General features: G+C 37.7%; 1 non-coding gene and 1 pseudogene across 1 annotated transcript; both read right to left on the reverse strand.

The window, feature by feature from the left end:
- Position 1: 1 nt before the first annotated feature.
- On the reverse strand, positions 2-2772 carry LOC132631132 (photosystem I P700 chlorophyll a apoprotein A1-like; annotated as a pseudogene).
- A 9518-nt stretch (positions 2773-12290) lies between these two features.
- LOC132634438 (small nucleolar RNA R71) lies at positions 12291-12397 on the reverse strand. Its single transcript, XR_009580162.1, has one exon. It is a non-coding gene; the product is annotated as a small nucleolar RNA R71 (small nucleolar RNA).
- Positions 12398-20621: the final 8224 nt, after the last annotated feature.

Below are 20621 nucleotides of genomic sequence, written 5' to 3' on the forward strand. Positions count from 1 at the left end.
CCTGACCTGTAAATGGACCTTTATGAGCTTCTAAAATATCTTTTAGTCCATGACCAATACCCCAGTTGGTCCTATACATGTGACCCGCTATCAGGAAAAGAATTGCAATAGCTAAATGGTGATGGGCAATATCAGTCAGCCACAGACCCCCAGTTACTGGATCTAATCCTCCACGAAAAGTAAGAACGTTCGCATATTTTGACCAATTCAAGGTGAAAAATGGGGTTGCTCCCTTGAAAAAACTAGGATAAAGTTGAGCCAAAAGATCTCGATTCAAGATAAATTCATGAGGAAGTGGTATCTCTTTAGGATCTACTCCAGCGTTTAGAAATTGGTTAATCGGTAAAGATACATGTACTTGATGCCCCACCCAAGAGAGAGACCCAAGTCCTAGTAGCCCTGTTGAATGGTGATTCAGCAAATATTCTACATCTTGAAACCAAGCCAATTTTGTTGCCGCTTTATGATAATGAAACCAACCAGCAAAAAGCATTAACGCTGCAAAGACTAATGCCCCAATTGCTGTACAATAGAGTTGCAATTCACTAGTTATTCCAGATGCTTACCAAATCTGAAAAAAACTAGAGGTTATTTGTATTCCTTAGAAACCACGCCTACGTCACCATTTAATATTTCTTGGAGCACCATTGGCCAAACCACCTGGGCACTAGGCCCAATGTGAGTTGGATCACTTAGCCACGCTTCATAATTAGAAAAATGAGCACTGTGAAAATACATGCCGCTCAGCCAAAGAAAGATGATAGAGAGTTGACCAAAATGTGCACTAAATACTTTTTGAGAGATCTCCTCCAAATCACTAGTATGGCTATCGAAATCGTGAGCATCAACATGTAGGTTCCAGATCCAAGTGATAGTATCAGGCCCTTTAGCTATTGTTCTAGAGAAATGACTCGGTCTGGCCCATTCCTCGACAGAAGTTTTTACAGGATCCCTATCTACCAAATATATATAGTATAATTTTGGACATAAATATTCAGTAAGTTTCTTAGACTACATATATATCTATATATATATATATTCAGTATAGTTTTCTCTATATACATTTTGTGGGAATATACCGGGTATGTTATTATTGTACAATATAATTTTCAGAAGAAGGGTGTTCAACTAGCCACCCTTCGGTCTATGTAGCTCCGCCACTGAATCAAATCATACCAGATTATAATCAAATCATATCAATCACTAGAGAATAGAATGATTTTCTTAGATGCCTGTTCAAGATGGCGATCGATCATAAACACCAATCTTGCACTGAAGATCTGCAAACAAAGAACTAGGGAGATTTTTTGTAAGTAAATCCGCAAGTTGAATTTTTCCAGAAATATGAGAAACTCGAAGCTAGCCATTTTGAACTCTAGTGCGAATGAAATGATAATCAACCTTGAGATGCTTCATCCGCAAATGAAAGACTGGATTAGCAACAAAATATATGGTACCTAAATTATCATAGTAGACAACTGGTTGCCTTGGTAATGAAATAGCAATCTCACGAAGTAAGTTCTGAATCCATTGAATTTCAGCAGTAGTAGAGGCAACATAATGATATTCCGCTTCAGTTGATGATCTAGCTACACTAGTAAGTTCTGAATCCGTTGAATTTCAGCAGTAGTAGAGGCAACATAACGATATTCCGCTTCAGTTGATGATCTAGCTACACTTCGTGGTTTCTTTGAGCTCCAGCAGACTAGATGTTTACCAAGATAGACATAAAAGGCACTAGTGGAAAAGCGAGTATCCTCATTTCTTTCCCAATCTGCGTCTCAAAAGGCATGAAGATCAAGTGGAGACTTACGATGCAGAAATAGACCATAGTTCATCATTCCAACTAAATGATAAACCACATGTTTGACTGCAGATCAATGATTTTTAGTCGGATGATGGGTGAGTTGTGCTGGCTTATTTACGACAAAGTCTATATCCGGTCTTGTCAATGCTGCAAGCTGCCAACAACAATTGATAGACCGTAACATCATCAAGATGTGTGATGTCCTTCAAGCACAAGGAATTTTCAATAGATATGGGAGTATTGGCTGCTTTCACACCATCCATCTGTGCGTTATCAATTAAGTCATTGATATTATACTTCTTTTGATATAAGAAGAGCCCATCAAATGTTCTCACGACTTGAACACCAAGAAAATAGTTAAGAGAACCAAGATCTTTGATCGAGAAGCATTGTGCAAGTCTAAAAAAAAACTGATCGACAACATTTAGATTACTCCCAGTAACAACCATGTTATCAACATAAACGACCAAGTAAATAGTGATACCCAACTGATTCTAAATGAAGAGTCAATGATCAACATGAGAAATCTGAAAACCCAAGGTTAGAAGATAGCTATGTAGTTCTTAATACCAACCCAAGGTTGAGTTTGCAAACATGTGTAGGCCTTATGTGGTCAACACTACCTTTAGGTTGAGCCATATAGACTTCTTCCCATGCAAGAAGGCATTATTGACATCTACTTGACACATAGGCCAATCTCACGTGACATCTACAATTAAAATAACCTACAATTAAAATAACTCGAATTGTAGTGTGCTTAGCAACTGGAGAGAAGGTTTTATAATCAATGCTCGTCCGTTGTTTAAATCCTTGAGCAACAAGACGTGCTTTATATTTGTTTAATGAACTGTCAGAATTGAGCTTGACTCAAAAAATACATTAAGAGCCAACTAAATTTTGCTTTGCAGTAGATGGAATGAGCTCCCATGTACCTTGAATTGTAATGCTTGAATTTCTTCATCCATGACTACCTTCCGAGCAGGATCATTTAGTGCTCGACACAGATTTTGGCTTGATTTTGATGTTGGGCAGTAAGTTGTGCTCAGAAAGTACAACATGCTGGACAATAAGGGAAATAGAATAAGATGGTGAATCATGGCTAGATGTATTTGCAGGGGCTTTGGATGGAGTGTCACTGCCTTGGATGAGAGAACTGGCTATTGTGCTAGAAAGGGAGGTGTGCAAGCATAACATTTTGTGTTGGTTTATGGATATTATTATCTACTCGATTGATCATGGGATGAGTGTTTCCCGATAAGTCCCTGTCATGGTTAGAAGATAAGAAAGTAGGAGAGAAATTTGGCAAGGATCTCATACAAGAAACATGTACCGATGATCTCAATGACTCATTTGATGATGGAGTACTGTCATTTGGAGTAGTTGGACCAGGGGAAAGACATTCACGACTAATCATATTTGTACTAAGAGAAAGGGATCGTCCAGTAGTAGAAGAGGAACAAACAGGTGAGTTTGAAAGGGGTAAGTGTGGAATAATAAAATAAGGAGTTCAATTGTCAATAATAACATCACACACTCTAACATCACTAAGTTAGATGGTTTGAAAGGGAACTCATGCTCAACAAAATCTACATGTCTCGAAATAAAGTGTCCAAGTGACCGGACCATAACATTTATGTGCACTATGATTTAAAGAACGGAAAAGGGTCAAATATATCCCTGTACTATCGGAAAAGGGCTAAATATACCCCTCGTTATATTTTGGGTCCAAATATACCCCTGTCGTTATACTTTAGGCGCAAATATACCCCTCCCCCGTTAAATTGTCCAAAGTGGACTTTTGCTCACATGTGGCATTGACATTTTGGTGAGGTGGACACCATGTGGCATTGCCACCTCACATCCCCAACTCATTTTACTTCGTCCAGTCAGGCAGTCACCTTCTTCTTTCGCCACCTTTGTTGTTGTTCTTCTTCTTGCCTTTTTGTTGAATTGGATTTCGTCCAAGGAATGTTGTTATTTTCTTCTTTGATTTTTCCTTCTTGCTGCTAGAAGACACATTTTCCTTCGCTGTTGTTGTAGGTGTCGACAAGGGCAATGTAGTCACATCACCTTGTTTTTCCTCCTCTTCTTCTTCTTTTACTTTTGGTAATGTTAGGGTTAAAGTGGATAGTGGCTTTTGTTTTGTTGGTTGCTCCTCTTCTTCTTCTTCTTCTTCTTCTTCTTCTTCTTCTTCTTCTTCTTCTTCTTCTTCTTCTTCAATTTTGGTGGATTTCAGAGGACTTTTCGGGTCGGTAGACGGTAAAAATTGGGTTCGGGAGTATCCACACTACCGTTTTGGCAACAAAAGAATAATCATCATTGCTTCTTAATTCATTCTTTGAACAAGTAAGAAAAAACTTTGATCTTCATACTTCTAATTCTTTTTTTAAATCTAAGCAATTTGATTGCAAAATCACTAGATATGACACAATTAATCAAACCTGGAAACTTTGTAACAATTGGTATTAAATAGCGAACAGAAATGAAGCAAATACACCAAATTGAGATTGTTCTCCACTGCCACTAGAATAAAGCTTATATGAATATGCATTTTTGTTTTTTGGGAAGCAAATATGCTGCAATAGTGGTGAAAGAAGAAGGTGACTGGACGAAGTAAAATGAGTTGGGGATGTGAGGTGGCAATGCCACATGACGTCCACATCACCAAAATGTCAATGCCACATGTGAGCAAAAGTCCACTTTGGACAATTTAATGGGGGAGGGGTATATTTGCTCCTAAAGTATAACGACAGGAGTATATTTGGACCCAAAGTATAACGAGGGGTATATTTAGCCCTTTTTCGATAGTACAGGGGTATATTTGACCCTTTTTCGTTTAAAGAATACCCAAGGAACACACATTGAGATGAACAAGGTTGTAGTTTGTTTTGTGCATATGGTCTCAACCAAGGATAACACAGACAATAAGAAACACAGCTTCTTATAATTTGGAAGAGATACAAATATTCAAAGATATGGTGAATCATTTTTCAATAAAGGAGTGGGCATTCTATTTATCAGATATGTGACGGTCTGAAAAGTGTATGACCAAAATGATAATGGAAGATTAACAATATAAAGAATAGATATACTTATTTCAACAATATGCCTATGTCATTTTTCCGCCGTGCCATTGTGGTCAGGAGTGTGAAGAGGAGTAAAAAAGTGAGAGATTCTATTAGAAGCAAAGAAATCCTTTAAACTGATAAATTCACCACCAATATCTGAGTAAAAGCAGACAATAGAGTGACTGAAGAATTACTCTGCGATGACTTTAAATTTTGGAAAAATATGCACAACTTTATATTTCCCTTTCATAGGATAGAGCCAAACATATTTTGTATAATGATCCACAAAAATAAGATAGTACTTAAAGCCATCAAGAAAATCTAAAGGTGAAGTTCCCCATATATCAGAATAACTAAATTCCAAAGGTCGCATTGATTTTATTGAAGAAACTAAAAAAGGAGTCTTGTGCATTTTATTGAACTTACAAGAATTACAGACAATCTTAGACGTGTTTGTTGGAATGGGTATACAAACAACAACAACCCAAAAAAAAATAAAAATCAAGTGTGATCCCACAAGTGTGCTATGGGGAGGGTAGGATGTATGCAGCCCTGCCCCTATCTTTGTGAGATACAGAGGCTATTTTCGGTAGACCCTCAGCTCAGAAGAAAAGTACATGTGGCAGGAATGTAAGAAAAGAGACAACCAAATAGCAAGATGCAAACAAATATGACAACTGATCGTAACACATGATGTGCCACGCAATTTTGGCACATTTGATACTTTTTAAAGGTGAGTTTTACTTCTTTTCAAGCAAGATTGTGTCATTGTCATGTGTTTTTGATGTGTTACAGGTATTTAGTGTCCATTAGGCGAAAGTCGGGAATTCTGTGAAAGGAAGTAAAAAGAAGTGAAAAAAGAGAAGTTTGCTAAAGAGGAGGATTCACGGTACAAAACACTACTAAAAAACTGCCAAAAATCGACGGACAAAAAATCGACGCACTGCGTCGGTTTAAAAAACTGACGGAAAACCGACTCCCTGCGTCGGTTTTTTACATTTCTATTTTTTTAAATTATTTTAATTAGAAAACTGACGGACGACGTCGGTTTTTTTGGCAGAATTTTGAAAATATATATCCGCAAAAAAAAAAAAAAAACCGACGTCCCACGTCGGTTTTATTAAAAAATAATAATAAGAATTAATATAAAATCGACGAATGACGTCGGTTTTATTTTTAAAAATATTTTAAATAATATGCAATTCAATTTGTTTTTAAAAAAAATAATAAACAATTTTTTTTTAGCAAACCGACGGACAGGGTCGGTTTCCTTTTTTTTAAAAAATTTTTTTTTGGGTCAAATCTGGTCGAACGTGCGGGAAAAACCGACGGACAGGGTCGGTTTTGTCCGTCGGTTTTTCTTTAAAAACATTCCAGACGGGTTTTCATACCCATTTCTTCTCCTCTTCCCAATTAAACTCCCATTCCCCTCAAACCCTAGCTACCCGCAGCCCCCCTCCCATCCGCCCAGCCCCGCCGCCCATTTCCCTGCCGCCCAGCGCCGCCGCCTGCGCAGCCCGTCCCCACCAACCCCAGACCCGTTTTGAAGTTAATTAATTGAGGTTAGTTTCTCTTAAATTAGGGCTTTTAAAATTCTTTCAATTTTAGTTTTATTTGTAGATTTTAGGCCTAATGCTAATCTATTTAGCTTTGTTAAACATCATTTGCAATGTTATTAATGTTGAATTTTTGAAAAAAATGTAAACTTTATTTGACTAGTTTAGTTGTCATTTTTTTTTGGCTTGGGATTGTGCTATATTTCATGTTCTTTGTCAATGTATTTGTGTTAGCTTAGTTATCATTCTTTGTAATAATATTGATGTTGAATATGTGCAAAAATGTATACTTTAATTATTTGACTAGTTTTTTTTTGTTGGATTGTGCTTTTTGTTAGAATTCCATAAGTTATTAGAATTGTTATTGATCATTCCAAATTAGAATTGGTTGAGATTGTGCTTTTCAAAGTTAGAATTGTTAAATTATAGTATTTCTATAACCTCAATACTAAAATGTAGATTTTATTTCTCTAGATTTACTTTTCAATTTTTAGAATTGGTTGGAATTGTGTTTTTCAAAGTTAGAATTATTAAGTTATGTTAGAATTATTAAGTTATAATATTTCTATAACCTCAAAACTAAAATGTAGACTTTATTTGACTAGATTTACTTTTCAATTTTTAGAATTAAAGTTAGAATCCATAAGTTATTAAAGTTAGAATTGTTATTGAGAATTCAAAGTTAGAATTGGTTTGGGATTGTGCTTGTCAAAATTATATTAAAGTTAGAATTTATAAATTATTAAAGTTAGAATTGTTATTGAGAATTCAAAGTTAGAAGTGGTTGGGATTGTGTTTTCTTAAGTTATATTTTAAGTTAGAATTCTTAAGTTATAATATATTTCTATAACCTCAATAATTTGTGGGCATATTTTTGTAGATGGATCGTATGTGGATGTATAATATGAATAATAGTAATCGTGTGGGTGTACATGATGAATTTGTTAAAGGTGTTGATGGGTTTATCACACATTCAATGACACTTCAGCCTTTTCAAAATGAAGGGGTAATTAGGTGTCCTTGTTCTAATTGCCGGTGTATGAAGTATTTGAAACCGGAAGTGGTTAGGGTTCATTTATATAGTCATGGGTTTAAGCAGAAATATTATGTTTGGACTGATCATGGAGAGACTGATGGGGTCAATGGTATATTTTACAATATGGTTGTCGGTGAAAGTAGTGTGTCGCAGGAATATAGTCATGTCCAATATGATAGAGTTAATGATATGGTTAATGATGCTTTTGGCGTACAGTCTGGTTTTGAACCTGGGCAAAATTTTGAGGAACCTCCTAATGAAGAAGCAATGCGCTTCTATCAAGAATTAGAAGAGGCTAGTCGTCCACTTTAGGTAGGGAGTCAACATTCTAAGTTGTCTGTTGCAGTTAGAATGATTAACATCAAATCAGATTGGACTGTTGCTGAAGCTGCTATGGACTCAATGATTAAGCTTGTAGGGGAACTAGTTAGTCCGGAATTCGACATACCTAAGAGTTACTATGAAGCAAAGAGATTGTGTTAAAACTAGTTAATGGTACTTTTGGTTGGACATTTAAATATTTTTAAACTTTGAAGGTCTATTTAGATCGTATTTGATGTGTTTAGATAGTGTTTGATGTGTTGTATTATTACTTAGGGTGATTTTATGTGTTGTAGCTCTTTTAGAATTGATTTGGAGCATTTTAATGCTAGTTTTGAGCTGCTTTTGGTACTGGTTTCTGTGCAGGTGTGGCTGCAGAAAATGCAGGAATTGAATGTAGGAAATTTTCCAGAAAACCGACGGAAAACCAACTCAGTCCGTCAGTTTTCTGGAAAATACTTCTGAAATTTTATGAAAAAAACCGACGCACTGTGTCGGTTTTGTATTTAAATTTTTTTTTTTTTAATAAAAAACCGACGTCGTGCGTCGGTTTTTTTAATTTTTTGAAATTATTGTATAAAACCCGACGGACCACGTAACCGACGCAGTCCGTCGGAAAAAACCGACGTGGTCCGTCGGTTTTCAAAAAGCGAGGCTATGTAAACCGATGGATCGTAAAGGGTCGTTTTCATTGAAAAAACCGACGCAGTCCGTCGGTTTTCGTCGTTGGTTTTTCCCGTTTTTTTAGTAGTGAAAGACAGTCCGTATATCATTTTACGGCCCGTTAATTGTACCGTAAATGTTATATCCCGTATTTTATACGTTTGGATATTTCAAGGTAGTCTTGGCAAAGTTAAGGGAATGACCATCTTCCAAAATTATTTTAATGTACAAGTTGGTTATGAGTATTATTGTATGGAAATATTGAGAAAGGTTAAGGGTAAAAAGAGAAATTCGCAAAATGGTTCGTGGTAATATTGTAGAAAGACTAGGGGAAAAATGGGGATTTCACAAGGTGTTCAAGAAAGTTCTTGAAGGACCAAAGTGTTCAAGAATATTCATAAAGGGGACATTTGGCCGTGGGAGAGTGTGTGTGTGTGTATGTGGGCCCCACTCTTTTATGGCTATGTGATAAATATATATGGACCAAAGTGTACATGGCAAGACAATTAAGTCATCTTTATTTTTAAGAAAATTCTAGAGAAATGGAGAAGGGGGCTAATTATAAATAATAAAAAAAATGCATGGACTAAAGTTTACATAAGAAGACAATTAGTCTTCTTTGACCATTTTAGAAAATTAAAAAAAAAGAAGAAATTTCTATAAAAAAAGGGGAGAAGAGGGCATGTGCCCCTCACATGCTCATAAGGAGCTATATATATATGACATACTAGTTATATTTCTCCATATAATTCTAGAGACTTAAAAAAAAAAAAGAAGAAGGAAGAGAGAAATAAGGGGGCATTCGGCCCCAAGTCAAGAAATTGGCTCCATGGAAATTGATGAAGAGAAATTATTTATTCCTAGTTTTTTTAAGCAATTGGAAGGTCCTCTTTAACATGGAAGAGTTGTTGGAACAAGAAAAGTCTTCATTGGTGCAATTTATTCACCCTAGCCAACTTGAAAAGTGGAAGGGTAAAAGGTAAGATTCAACCTTCTTTCTCATGTGTTATGAATGATTTGTGAGTGTTGTAGCAGGTAGAAAGCGATGAAAGTCATGAAATGTGCATGTGGGGGATGTGGCCGAATAGGGTCATGTTGTGTAGAAGTGATGAATTTGTAACTATTACGAGATTGTTGAAGAAGTTAATATAATATTAGCATGGTTTCTTGTGTTGTGAAGATAATGTTATTAATATGTGGTCGTGGATATAATGCATAAATTTGGAGGTGAGAAATGCATTGATTTTATTGAATTGGAAGATTGTAATTTGATTGTTGTAATTGAATTTGAAAGAAGGAAGTGTGTTGCTTGTTGTCGTAATGTATAGAAAAATATGGAAATTCGTGGAAATATGCATGTAGTGTTGTGGTCGAGAATGGTGATGTTTTGGTAAGCTATGACGAATTGATTTCATTTGATATTCTAGTTGTTGTTGTTGTGGAATCCATAAGAAAATGAAGGTTTAATGACTTGGAAAAGAAGTTGTAATCGTTATAGAATTGTTGAAGGAAGTTAATACGACACTAGCTTGGATTCTTACATTGTATGAATGATGTTGTTAATGTATGATTATGTTTTAAAGGCAAGAGTTTTGGTATTTTGGACATTGTACATGTTTCTGTACTCCTTATATCAGTTATGATCTTTTACTGTGATTCCTGCCTTACATGCTCAGTACATATTCCGTACTGACCCCCTTTCTTCGAGGGGCTGCGTTTCATGCCGCGCAGGTACACCCAGATGAGTAGAAGTCATTACAGAAGATGTTCTAGCGAAGTTGGTAGGCTCCATTTGCTCCTGGAGTGCTGCCGAGTCAGAGTGTCTGTGCCGTAATGTCTGATTAATGTTAGAGACTTTGCAGACAGCGTCGTGGGTATTGGTTGTCAGTCTGTAAGCGGCTCCATCAGCCGATATGTCATTTTGTGTTATGTAATAAATTTTATATAATTACAGAATTTGTTTAATTTTGAGAACGATAAAAGAAAGATTTTGAAAACTTAATATGTATTTTACTTTTATTTGATTTTCAGAGTCCGAAGAAATTATGCGTGTAATAAGAATCTGTGGGTTCGCTCGGCTCCGGATATGGGGTCGGGTGCCCATCACACCCTAGTGAAATTAGGGTGTGACAGTAAAACCATCACAGTGAGCCGCTCAAGCTGAAGAAAATTCACAACAAGCTATATGGACCGCAAATTATTTTACGGTCCGTAAATCCCAGCGTAGATCAGTAACAGTCAACATCCCAACTTGAGGAAAATCTACAAATCGTAAATTGATTTACGGTCCGTCCAAAGGAAGTGTAGAACTGGAAGAGAAGTTGAACTTTACGGTGGAAATTGAAGATTTTACGGACCGTATCTTGATCTGACGGGGGCAGTTTTTTCAAAATATTTTCCACATCTTGGACCATTATAAATACATAATGTAGGGTTCTGTGAGTGATTCTTAGTCAGATTTACTCTCTTTCTTCTTGGCATTGAATACTTTATAGTTTTTGAAGTTTTTGAGGACAAGATTACAACTTTTTATCTTTTTTATTCGATAGTAAGCATTAATTACTTCTTCAATATCTTGTTTTGCATTAAATATTATGAGTAGCTAAATTCAATACTGAGGTTGTGAACCCAATAATTGGTGTTATGTGATTGGGTGTTTGTGATTGATATAGGCATAATAGGTTGTTAGGGTTTACTTCTTCTTTATTCTTCAATGTTAGTTGATGGTTGCAAATATTAACTTAAGCCATAAACCTTAAGTTACTTGGGAAAAAAAGCTAGGGTTTGGTACGGATAAGTAACAAGAACTCGTGGCGTTAACCCACGTTCAATAAATTCACTTAGGAATAAGAGGAATTTACTTGGCATATATTCACCGCTCTTCATATCAACTCTTTTATATTTGGAAAAATCATAAAGAGAAATACTTTCTAATTATTGGGAAATATTAGGAAGTCAATTAGAGGTTAAGTGCATTCGTACAACATTCCACTAGAATTATATCATATCATCACCCGTAGCATTACACTTCATCTAAAAGGGGACATAACCTTGGTTTCTTTATTCCAATTAATTACAATCTAAGCAAAATAGTTAGTAAACAAAACTCTCTTTTACAAACTCACGGGAATACAAAATTAGACCTCAAATCAGTACTCAACTACCTTAGTAACCTTTTCACAGCCTATTCCTGTGGGGTTCGACCCTAACCTAGTTAGGTTACTATATTAGACAACGTCCGCTTTACGCTATTAAGAAGGTGTAATTTGAGCATATCAAATTTTGGTGCCATTGCCGGGGAATACGATTTGAAATTACTAAGTTGTGTGTGCTTTACTTCAAGTCTTTTTCTATTCCTTCACACCTTGTTTGTTGTTTTCTGTGAACTAGGTGATCATGGCCAATAGAGGAGGACATGGAGCAAATGGTGGTAGGAGTGTGCAAGTAGAGCACCCAGTATCGGAAATTGAGGAAAAGGAGAATGTTTTTGCGGATTATATGCAAGAAGTGGAATATGCATCTGCTATTGTTCCACCTAGAGTTAATGCTACAAGTTACAAGATCGATGCTACTATCTACCAATTACTCAAACTTGAGGGATATTTTCGAAACTCTACAAATAATGACCCTCATCGACACTTGAAGAATTTCGTTGGTGTGTGCCAGACACAGACCCAGAATGCTGTTACTCCTGATGTAATTCGGTTAAGAGTTTTCAAATACTCTTCAGCCAGCAAGGCAAGAGATTGGTTTGAGAAGTTTCCCCACAATGCCATTCATACGTAGGGTGAGCTGGTGAATGTCTTTCTCAAGAAGTGGTTCCTCCGAGCAAGAATGCTGAATTCTGTAATAAAATTTATGAGTTCAAGCAGCTTCTGGGGGAGAAATTATTTGAGGCTTGGGAGAGGTTCAAGCAGTATTTGCAGCAGTCTCCAAATCATGGTTTTCCAGAGCTTATATTAATGGAGAAGTTCTATATAGGGTTAGATCCGATAACACAAGCAGTGGCAAATAATACAGCTGATGGGTGCTTCATGGACACGACATATGCCCGAGTCACTCAATTGCTTGATAGGTTGACTACTGATCATAATCAAGCATGGCATTAGGGTGGTGTTGATGGTGTAGCTGTCACACCCCGACGAGGAGCATGACGGGAACCAACCTATAGGCCGGATACCACCTGGCGTAACAGTTACCATGATTATCATATAATAGGGCTCAAACATGACTCGAAGGACACCTGCACGCAGAAAAAGCCCAAATACAGAAATATGCAATAATTCAACATATATATACATAAGCAAGCTGACAAGGCCGCTACAACACAATAAGTGTCATAAAGCCGACAAGGCTTTCAGGAGAATACCAAAATCAAAACATGACCGACAAGGTCAGACATAATATCTACATACCCCATTGTGTCTATGAGCCTCCAAGAGTGTGCATATGAACATATATCATGATAACATAAATATACCGGAAGATAGCAAGTCTGGTGTAGTGGCACTTGCTGACACCCGCTGAAGCTGATAGTCCTACTGAAGAGTTCCTCCACTCTGTCTGTCAGGACCTGCAGCACGAAATGCAACGTCCCGTGGAATGGGACGTCATTACTGATAAAAGTACTGAGTATGTAAGGCAGGAAACAACATCATAAGTAAGACATAAATATAGAAGGATAGAAGTAACCTAAGCCATCTGAGGACGTACAATATGCAATGCATGAGTTTAAAAATCATATGCAAATGTGAGTGTGTGTGTGTGTAGTACATCATCATCATCCCGCGTCTGGGGCATCATCATAACATGCCTAATGCAGTGGTGTATGCATCTACGTGCCTGTCCGACCGACTATAGCGCGGGGCGGTGTAGTAAAATAGTGCAATAAGTATATGTATAATGCATGAGGAGTCAATGGACTGACATTGGGCCTTTCGGAGTGATGTAAGGTCAGTAACCTCTGACTGAATTATGGAATTCGTATCAAATACAAAGAAATAACTTAAGGATGATAAACATGAAAATATTTCAAGAATAAATCAAATAATTAAGGCATTAAGATTTGAAATACATAGCATAGGAATGGACTGAATTGTTATGGAATGCTCGTGTTCATATTCTAGTTGGATTCGTCCCAAAGAAAGAGGGAAACAAACACCTTACATACCTTATTCGTCAAGCTGCTACTCGAAAGAATCCTTTATTTCGATGCTTGCCCTTTAACCGAACCTATATTGAAAAAATATATCCTTAATCATATTCCATCATGTTCATACATCAACTTAGATAAGTTGTATATCGAAGGATGATTCGGATTACGAGAATTCGGGAAGCATTTCCCATATATCATCTACTTCCACCAAATTCCAAAACAACTCCCAAACATCATTAACAATAACATAATCAAGATACTACATGTAAAACATATACAAATCCATCCGAAACTTCCTTCGAAAATCAGTTCATAAGCCAATAACATCGAGATATCAAACTAAGACCTTTATACTATGTGTTCCTTTACTTTAAACCATTAAATCCTCCAAAACAACCTAATATCAAAGTTAAGATGAAGAACATGACTTTTTCGGTCCAAAATCTCTAAATCCAAACCCTTTTTTCAAGCTTAACATCTATAACTTCAATAGCGACAATAGCTATGATGTTGCCACAAGATTCCCGAGCCTACATTACATAACCTCCTTATGATTTCTATGTTTTAATGATAAGAAATGTTAGGAGAGGTGTGCTAGAGGTTGCTAGAACTCTAAGGGTGTAAGAATTAGGTGTAAATAGGTGGGAATTGGTATTTATAGGGTAGAAGGTCGGTTTCCACCGGCTTACCATTTGACCTTCACGTTCACGAGGCCTTGGCTCGCGTTCGCGGAGAAACCTCTGATAGCCTATCTTGAAACACCCATAACTTTCTACTCCGATGTCGTATCGACAAACGATTTTTTGTATTGGAAACTAGCCTCAATGAACTTAAATTTACATATGTTATGCATTCCATAAATCTTCATATTATAGCAGATACACCTCCCTCAAATTGGACCAAATATTCTGTCCGAAATTCTGCCAAGTTTTCCCAAAATTTTGATAAACTTAATTCCTTCATTTCGCTTGATCCAGAACCCTTAGATGCTCTCTTAACACTTGTTAAAGGTCTTGATTAACCTTATAAGAGTTCCATGACCTCTCCGGCTTACGTTACTTTACTTACGATGCAAACGATACAAAAATGTTTCAAGGTATAACAATAGCGTATGGGTCTCCGTTGATCAACAGTATTGTGAAAGAAACACAACAAATTCTAGCCTAGCTTGCAACCAACATTACTTTGCTGACGAAGAGGTTAGATGAAAAAGAAACTAAAAGAGTGAATGCAGTTGAAGATGTGCAGACTTTGCCGAAAGGGATGTACCAAGTTCCTGAGGGTCCATATTAAGAGGGACCTCCTATGCAGTATGAATATGCTAATTATGTGAATAACTCTCAAGGGAGTTATCAGAGGCAGAATTGCCAAGGAGGTTATCAGAATCAAAATCAAAATTAGTGGAGACCTCAACACGGGCAAGGTAATTACAATAATAATTATGGTAGATCGAACCAAGGGAACTACAACAACAACAATAATTTCAGAAATAGGAGTTCCAATCCCTATGATCCACTGAAGGATCAATCGAATGAGCAAATAAGCTCTATGCAGGAGAGCATGCTTGAGAGGGCACTATCCAACCAAGAGAAGTCCGATAAAACTTTGAAGGGGTTGACCGAAACTATAGGCTCCCACACTGCTTCCATCTAAAAGCTTGAGTCACAGATAAGAGATATTTCGAGAGAACAATACCCTCCACAAAGGGGAGGCCTCCCAAGTGATACAATTACAAATCCTAAGAGCGGTGGAGGTAATTATCTTGAGAAGTGTGCTTTCATTAGCACCCGAAGTGGGAAACTGCTTCAAGGTGTGGGTGCAAAAGTAGCTAAAAGGTGCCTACAGAAGAAGTAGATACAGAGGTGCCATTTGAGGTGCCAAGTGAGATTGAGAAAGTGCAAGATGAAATTCTGAATGTGGTTGAAGTTGATCCTGTGCCAGATGTTCCAAAGGCTCGAGATGTGAGTAGTGACAAAGGGAAATGTAAAGTTACTAGGGCACTTAGGCCCTTGACTTAATTGATAAAATATTCACTTCCCTTTTCTCAGAGGTTAGTGAAGAAAGATAAGGATGCTAAGTGTCAACGTTTCTATGATCAACTGAAGCAGCTATCAATGAATATTGCGTTTCTTGATGCCTTCCAAGAGATGCCGGGTATTGTGAAGTATTTAAAAGTTCTATTGAAGAAGAAGAGGCCAGTCAAGCATGACACCGTGAGTGTGACTCATCATGTTAGTTCTGTCATACCTACAACCAGAGTTCAGAAGAAAGAGGATCCAGGGGCTTTTACTATTTCGTGCACTGTTGGCCATCATGATTTTGCTCGTGCTCTCTGTGATAATGGGGCTAGCATTAACCTAATGTCATTTGCTATCTATAAGCAATCAGGATTGAGAATTCCTAGACCTACTAGCATGTGACTGCAAATGGTTAATAGATCCATAAAGAGGCCAGTTAGGTTTGTTGATGACGTGCTTATTCGAGTTGGCGAATTCCTTTTACCAATAGATTTTGTGATTCTTAATTGTGCTGTTGATCAAGATATTCATATTATTCTGGGGAGACCTTTCCTTGCCACTGGAAGGGCTTTCATGGATTCAGAGAAGAACGAGATCAAATTTTGTGTTAACGATGAAGAGGTGACCTTTCAGGCCAGCAAAGGCATGAAACTACCGAGTGCTTACGAAAAAATTTTGGTTATTGATGCTATAGATATAATAGACGAGGCCATTGAATACAAGATGGAAGAAGAGTGCCTTGGGGAAACATTAGTGGCTATCTTAGTCAATTTTGATGCAGATGATATGAAGGGATATATAAAAACTGTAAATTCCCTTGAAGGATTGGGATATTATTCTTATCAGCGAAAGAAATTGTCTTTTGGTGTTAAGAAAACTCCTCCTGCAAAACCATCTATTATTGAGCCACCAAAGCTTGAGCTCAAGAAACTCCCAGCAGATCTGAGGTATGAGTTTCTCGGTCCGGATAGTACATTGTCAGTTATTGCTTCTTCTTTGTTGACAGATAAGCAGACAAAGAGGTTACTTCAAATTTTAAGAGAGTACCGGTGAGCTATAAGGTGGACCATTGCAGATATTCGGGGGATTCGCTCTGGCATCTGTGAGAAAAAAATTCAACACGAGGAAGATAACACACAGAGTGTTGAACATCAGAGGAGACTGAATTCACCTATACAAGAGGTGGTCAAGAAGGAGATTATTAAGTGGTTAGACGCCGGAGTGGTTTTCCCGATTGTAGATAGCAAATGGGTTAGCCCAGTGCAATGTGTTCTGAAGAAGGATCACATTACAGTGGTGCCCAATGTGAAGAACGAGCTGATTCTAAAAAGAAAAATTATAGGGTGGAGAGTTTGTATGGATTATCGAAAGCTCAACTATGAAACATGCAAGGACCACTTCCATATGCCTTATATTGATCAAATGTTTGACTGCTAGTGGGGCGGTCTTATTATTGCTTCTTGGATAGGTACTCTGGCTATAATCAGATTAATATTGCCTAGGAGGATTAGGAGAAGACCGCATTTACTTATCCTTATGGGAATTTTGCGTTCAGCCAAATGCCATTCGGTCTATACAATGTTCCAGCCACTTTCCAGCCTTGCATGATATCTATCTTTTCTGATATGGTGGAAGACTTCTTGGAGGTCTTCATGGATGACTTTGCTATTGTCATTGATTCGTTCGATGATTGTCTTGACCATTTGGGTTGAGTGTTAAAGAGGTGCGAGGAAGCCAACCTTGTTGTTAACTGGGAGAAGTGTCACTTTATGGTGAAGGAAGGAATTGTTCTTGGCCACAAGCTGAAAAGAGAATTGACGTTGATGAAGCCAAGATTGATGTGATTACAAAGCTTTCTCCACCCATCTCAGTCAAAGAGGTTCAAAGTTTCTTTAGGTATGTCGGGTTCTACCGGCAATTCATTAAAGCTTTTTCGAAGATAGCAAATCCCATGTGCAAGCTTCTTGAAAAATAGGCTAAGTTTGAGTTCGATGAAAAGTGTCACAAGGTATTCGAGGAATTGAAGGAACGACTTAAATCTACTTTTGTTATTGTGTCACCTGATTGGTCACTTCCATTTGGGCTGATATGTGATGCTAGCGGATTCACAATTGCAGTGGTTCTTGGTCAGCATCACAACAAGATCATTCACCCAATCTATTATGCTAGAAAGACATTGAGTGGTGCCCATATGAATTACGCAGTGACCGAACAAGAACTACTTGCCATTGTCTATGCTTTAAAGAAGTTCATGGCCTATTTGTTGGGGTCCCAAGTGGTGGTGTATACTGACCGCGCAGCACTGTGGTACTTAGTAGCAAAGAAAGATGATAAGCCGAGGTTGATTTGTTAGATTCTCTTGTTGTAAGATTTCGACTTTGAGGTCAAAGATTGAAACGGGTCAGAGAACCCAGTTGCAGATAATTTATCAAGGCTTGAGGAAGTCGGGAGGCCGATGAGGGAACTTGAAATCAATGATGCAGATGAAAGACTTCTAGCAGTGTCATCTGATGTAGCACCATGGTATGCATACATTGCAAATTACTTGGTGACTGGGCTTATTCCTGAAGAGATCAAGGCATACCAGAAAAAGAAGTTCTTGAGGGATTGCAGGAAATATTATTAGGATAAACCATACTTGTTTTGAACAGGCGCCGACAACATCATTTGACATTGTGTTCCTGAATCTGAGGTGATGGATATCTTGAAGGCCTGCCATGACTCTCCTGTTGGGGGTCACCATAGTGGAAATCCCACAACGGCTAAGGTGCTCGAGTGTGGATATTACTGGCCAACTCTCTATCATGATGCAAATTTAATGGCAAGGTCTTGTAACCAATGCCAACGCCAAGGATCGATTGCTAAGAGGCAGGAGATGCCTATGAATTTTGTGTTGGAGGTAGATCTTTTTGATGTTTTGGGCACTGATTATATGGGGCCCTTTGTGAGCTCAGGTGGTATGAAATTCATATTGGTGGACGTCGACTATGTCTCAAAGTGGGTAGAAGCAGTGGCTTTACCCAATAATGAAGGGAAGAGTGTCACCAGTTTTCTGAAGAAGAACATCTTCACCCATTTTGGCACCCCAAGAACTATCATTGGTAACAGTGGTACGATTTCTGCAACAAGGCGTTAGGGTGGCCACTCTATATAATCCTCAGACTAGTGGCTAGGTAGAAATCTCCAATCAAGAGATAAAGAGCATCTTGGCCAAGATGGTCAATGCAAACAGGATTGAGTAGTCTTGAAAACTTGATGATGCTCTTTGGGCCTACAGAACCGCATTCAAAATGCCCATTGGAACTTCTCTTTATAGGCTGGTGTTTGGAAAGACGTGCCATCTGCTAGTTGAACTTGAACACAAGGCTATGTGGACATTGAAAAAGCTGAATATGGATTGGGAGGAGGTAACCAAGCTTGGGTTGTTTCAACTAAATGAGATGGATGAATTCCGGTACCAAGCGTATGAGAGTGCAGCCTTGTACAGGGAGAGGATGAAGCACTATCATGATAAAAAATCCTTAAGCGGGACTTCCAGAAAGGTGATGATGTCCTTCTGTACAACTCAAGGCTGAAGCTTTTCCTGGGCAAATTGAAACCCAGATGGTTCGGGCCTTTTCAAGTGGTAAGTATGTCACCCAATGACGAGATTGAATTGAAGTCCGAAGATGGAACTCAAACCTTTGAGGTGAATGGCCAAAGGGTGAAGCATTACCATTGGTGCATTTATGGAGACAGGATTATTGATAGGCACCATTTGAAACATGGCTACACTCCTGATCTAGAGTAAAATGGTAGCACCATCATGCCGCTACGTTAAATTAAACGCTTCTTAAAAGGCAACCCAGGTTTACATTCATGCACTTTTTATTTTTGGATTGTTTTGATGTTTGTTGTGTGCTAGGATTCTTAAAGAGTTGGAATATTGAAGAAGTGGATAGATAACTGCAGAAAAGCCTGGAATGAATCTGCGCCAAACTCTATGGCCCATAAAATTTTTTATGGACTGCAGATAGAAGCATAGATTGAAGACTATTCCTGATTTACTCCAAAATTTACGGCCCATAAAATAGTTTATGGATCATAAATGGAAGCGTAAAATGGGGTAGTGAAAACCAGCTCACTGTTACAGCTTTACGCCAGAATTTACAGCTTTACGGACCGTAAATGGAAGCGTAAAATTGTAACACAAATAGGCTTTCCACATCAGCATGATTATAGGTAAGTGATCATAGAATGTTCCATAAACCGTTCTACTGTCCGTAAAGTAGAACGTAAAAATTAAAATTAAAAAAGACAAATAGGCATTCAATTGGAACAGATAGGGTTTAAAAACCCAAACCGTAAAAACATACACACACACACTCCACCCATCACCAACGTTCCTTTTCCCACTCAAATTCAAACTCCCTAAATCTCTCCACAAATCACTCCATAACCGTCCCATTAACACCCATCACTCTATTAACACCCATAAGCCCTTTCTCATAAAACCCAATCCATTCATAAATCCAAACCGCATACATACGCGCATTTCTTTGTGGTTAAAGTCGATTGATTTTTTTCAATTGAACCAACGTCGTCTCTCAGGTATGTTGATTTTTTCACTTTTTTCTTCTCACATGTTATGATGCATAAAGGTGGGGATGATGGCTGTATATTCATTTACTATGAAACTTGCATGGAAAATAATGTGATTTTATCTCATGGGTATGTATAATTGAGAATTTTAGTTGGGGATGAGGGTGTTGGAATGTTTTGTCATTACCTAACCCGCCATGACTGACACCCAACTAAGTCCTAGTGGGTGAACCAACACACAAAACCTCTGTTCATTCAAGTCTGATTTTAGATTAAACAAGTCAACGATTATACTCATTCACACATCAAATAAATTGGTTAAGTCATGCCATAAAATACTAAAACAAGTGCGGAAGTCTAACTATTACAAATTCCCCAAAACCCGAAAGTCATCGTACATGATTCTAAGCCAAAAC

Source organism: Lycium barbarum, chromosome 3, assembly GCF_019175385.1.
Source record: "Lycium barbarum isolate Lr01 chromosome 3, ASM1917538v2, whole genome shotgun sequence".
Taxonomy (NCBI): domain Eukaryota; kingdom Viridiplantae; phylum Streptophyta; class Magnoliopsida; order Solanales; family Solanaceae; genus Lycium; species Lycium barbarum.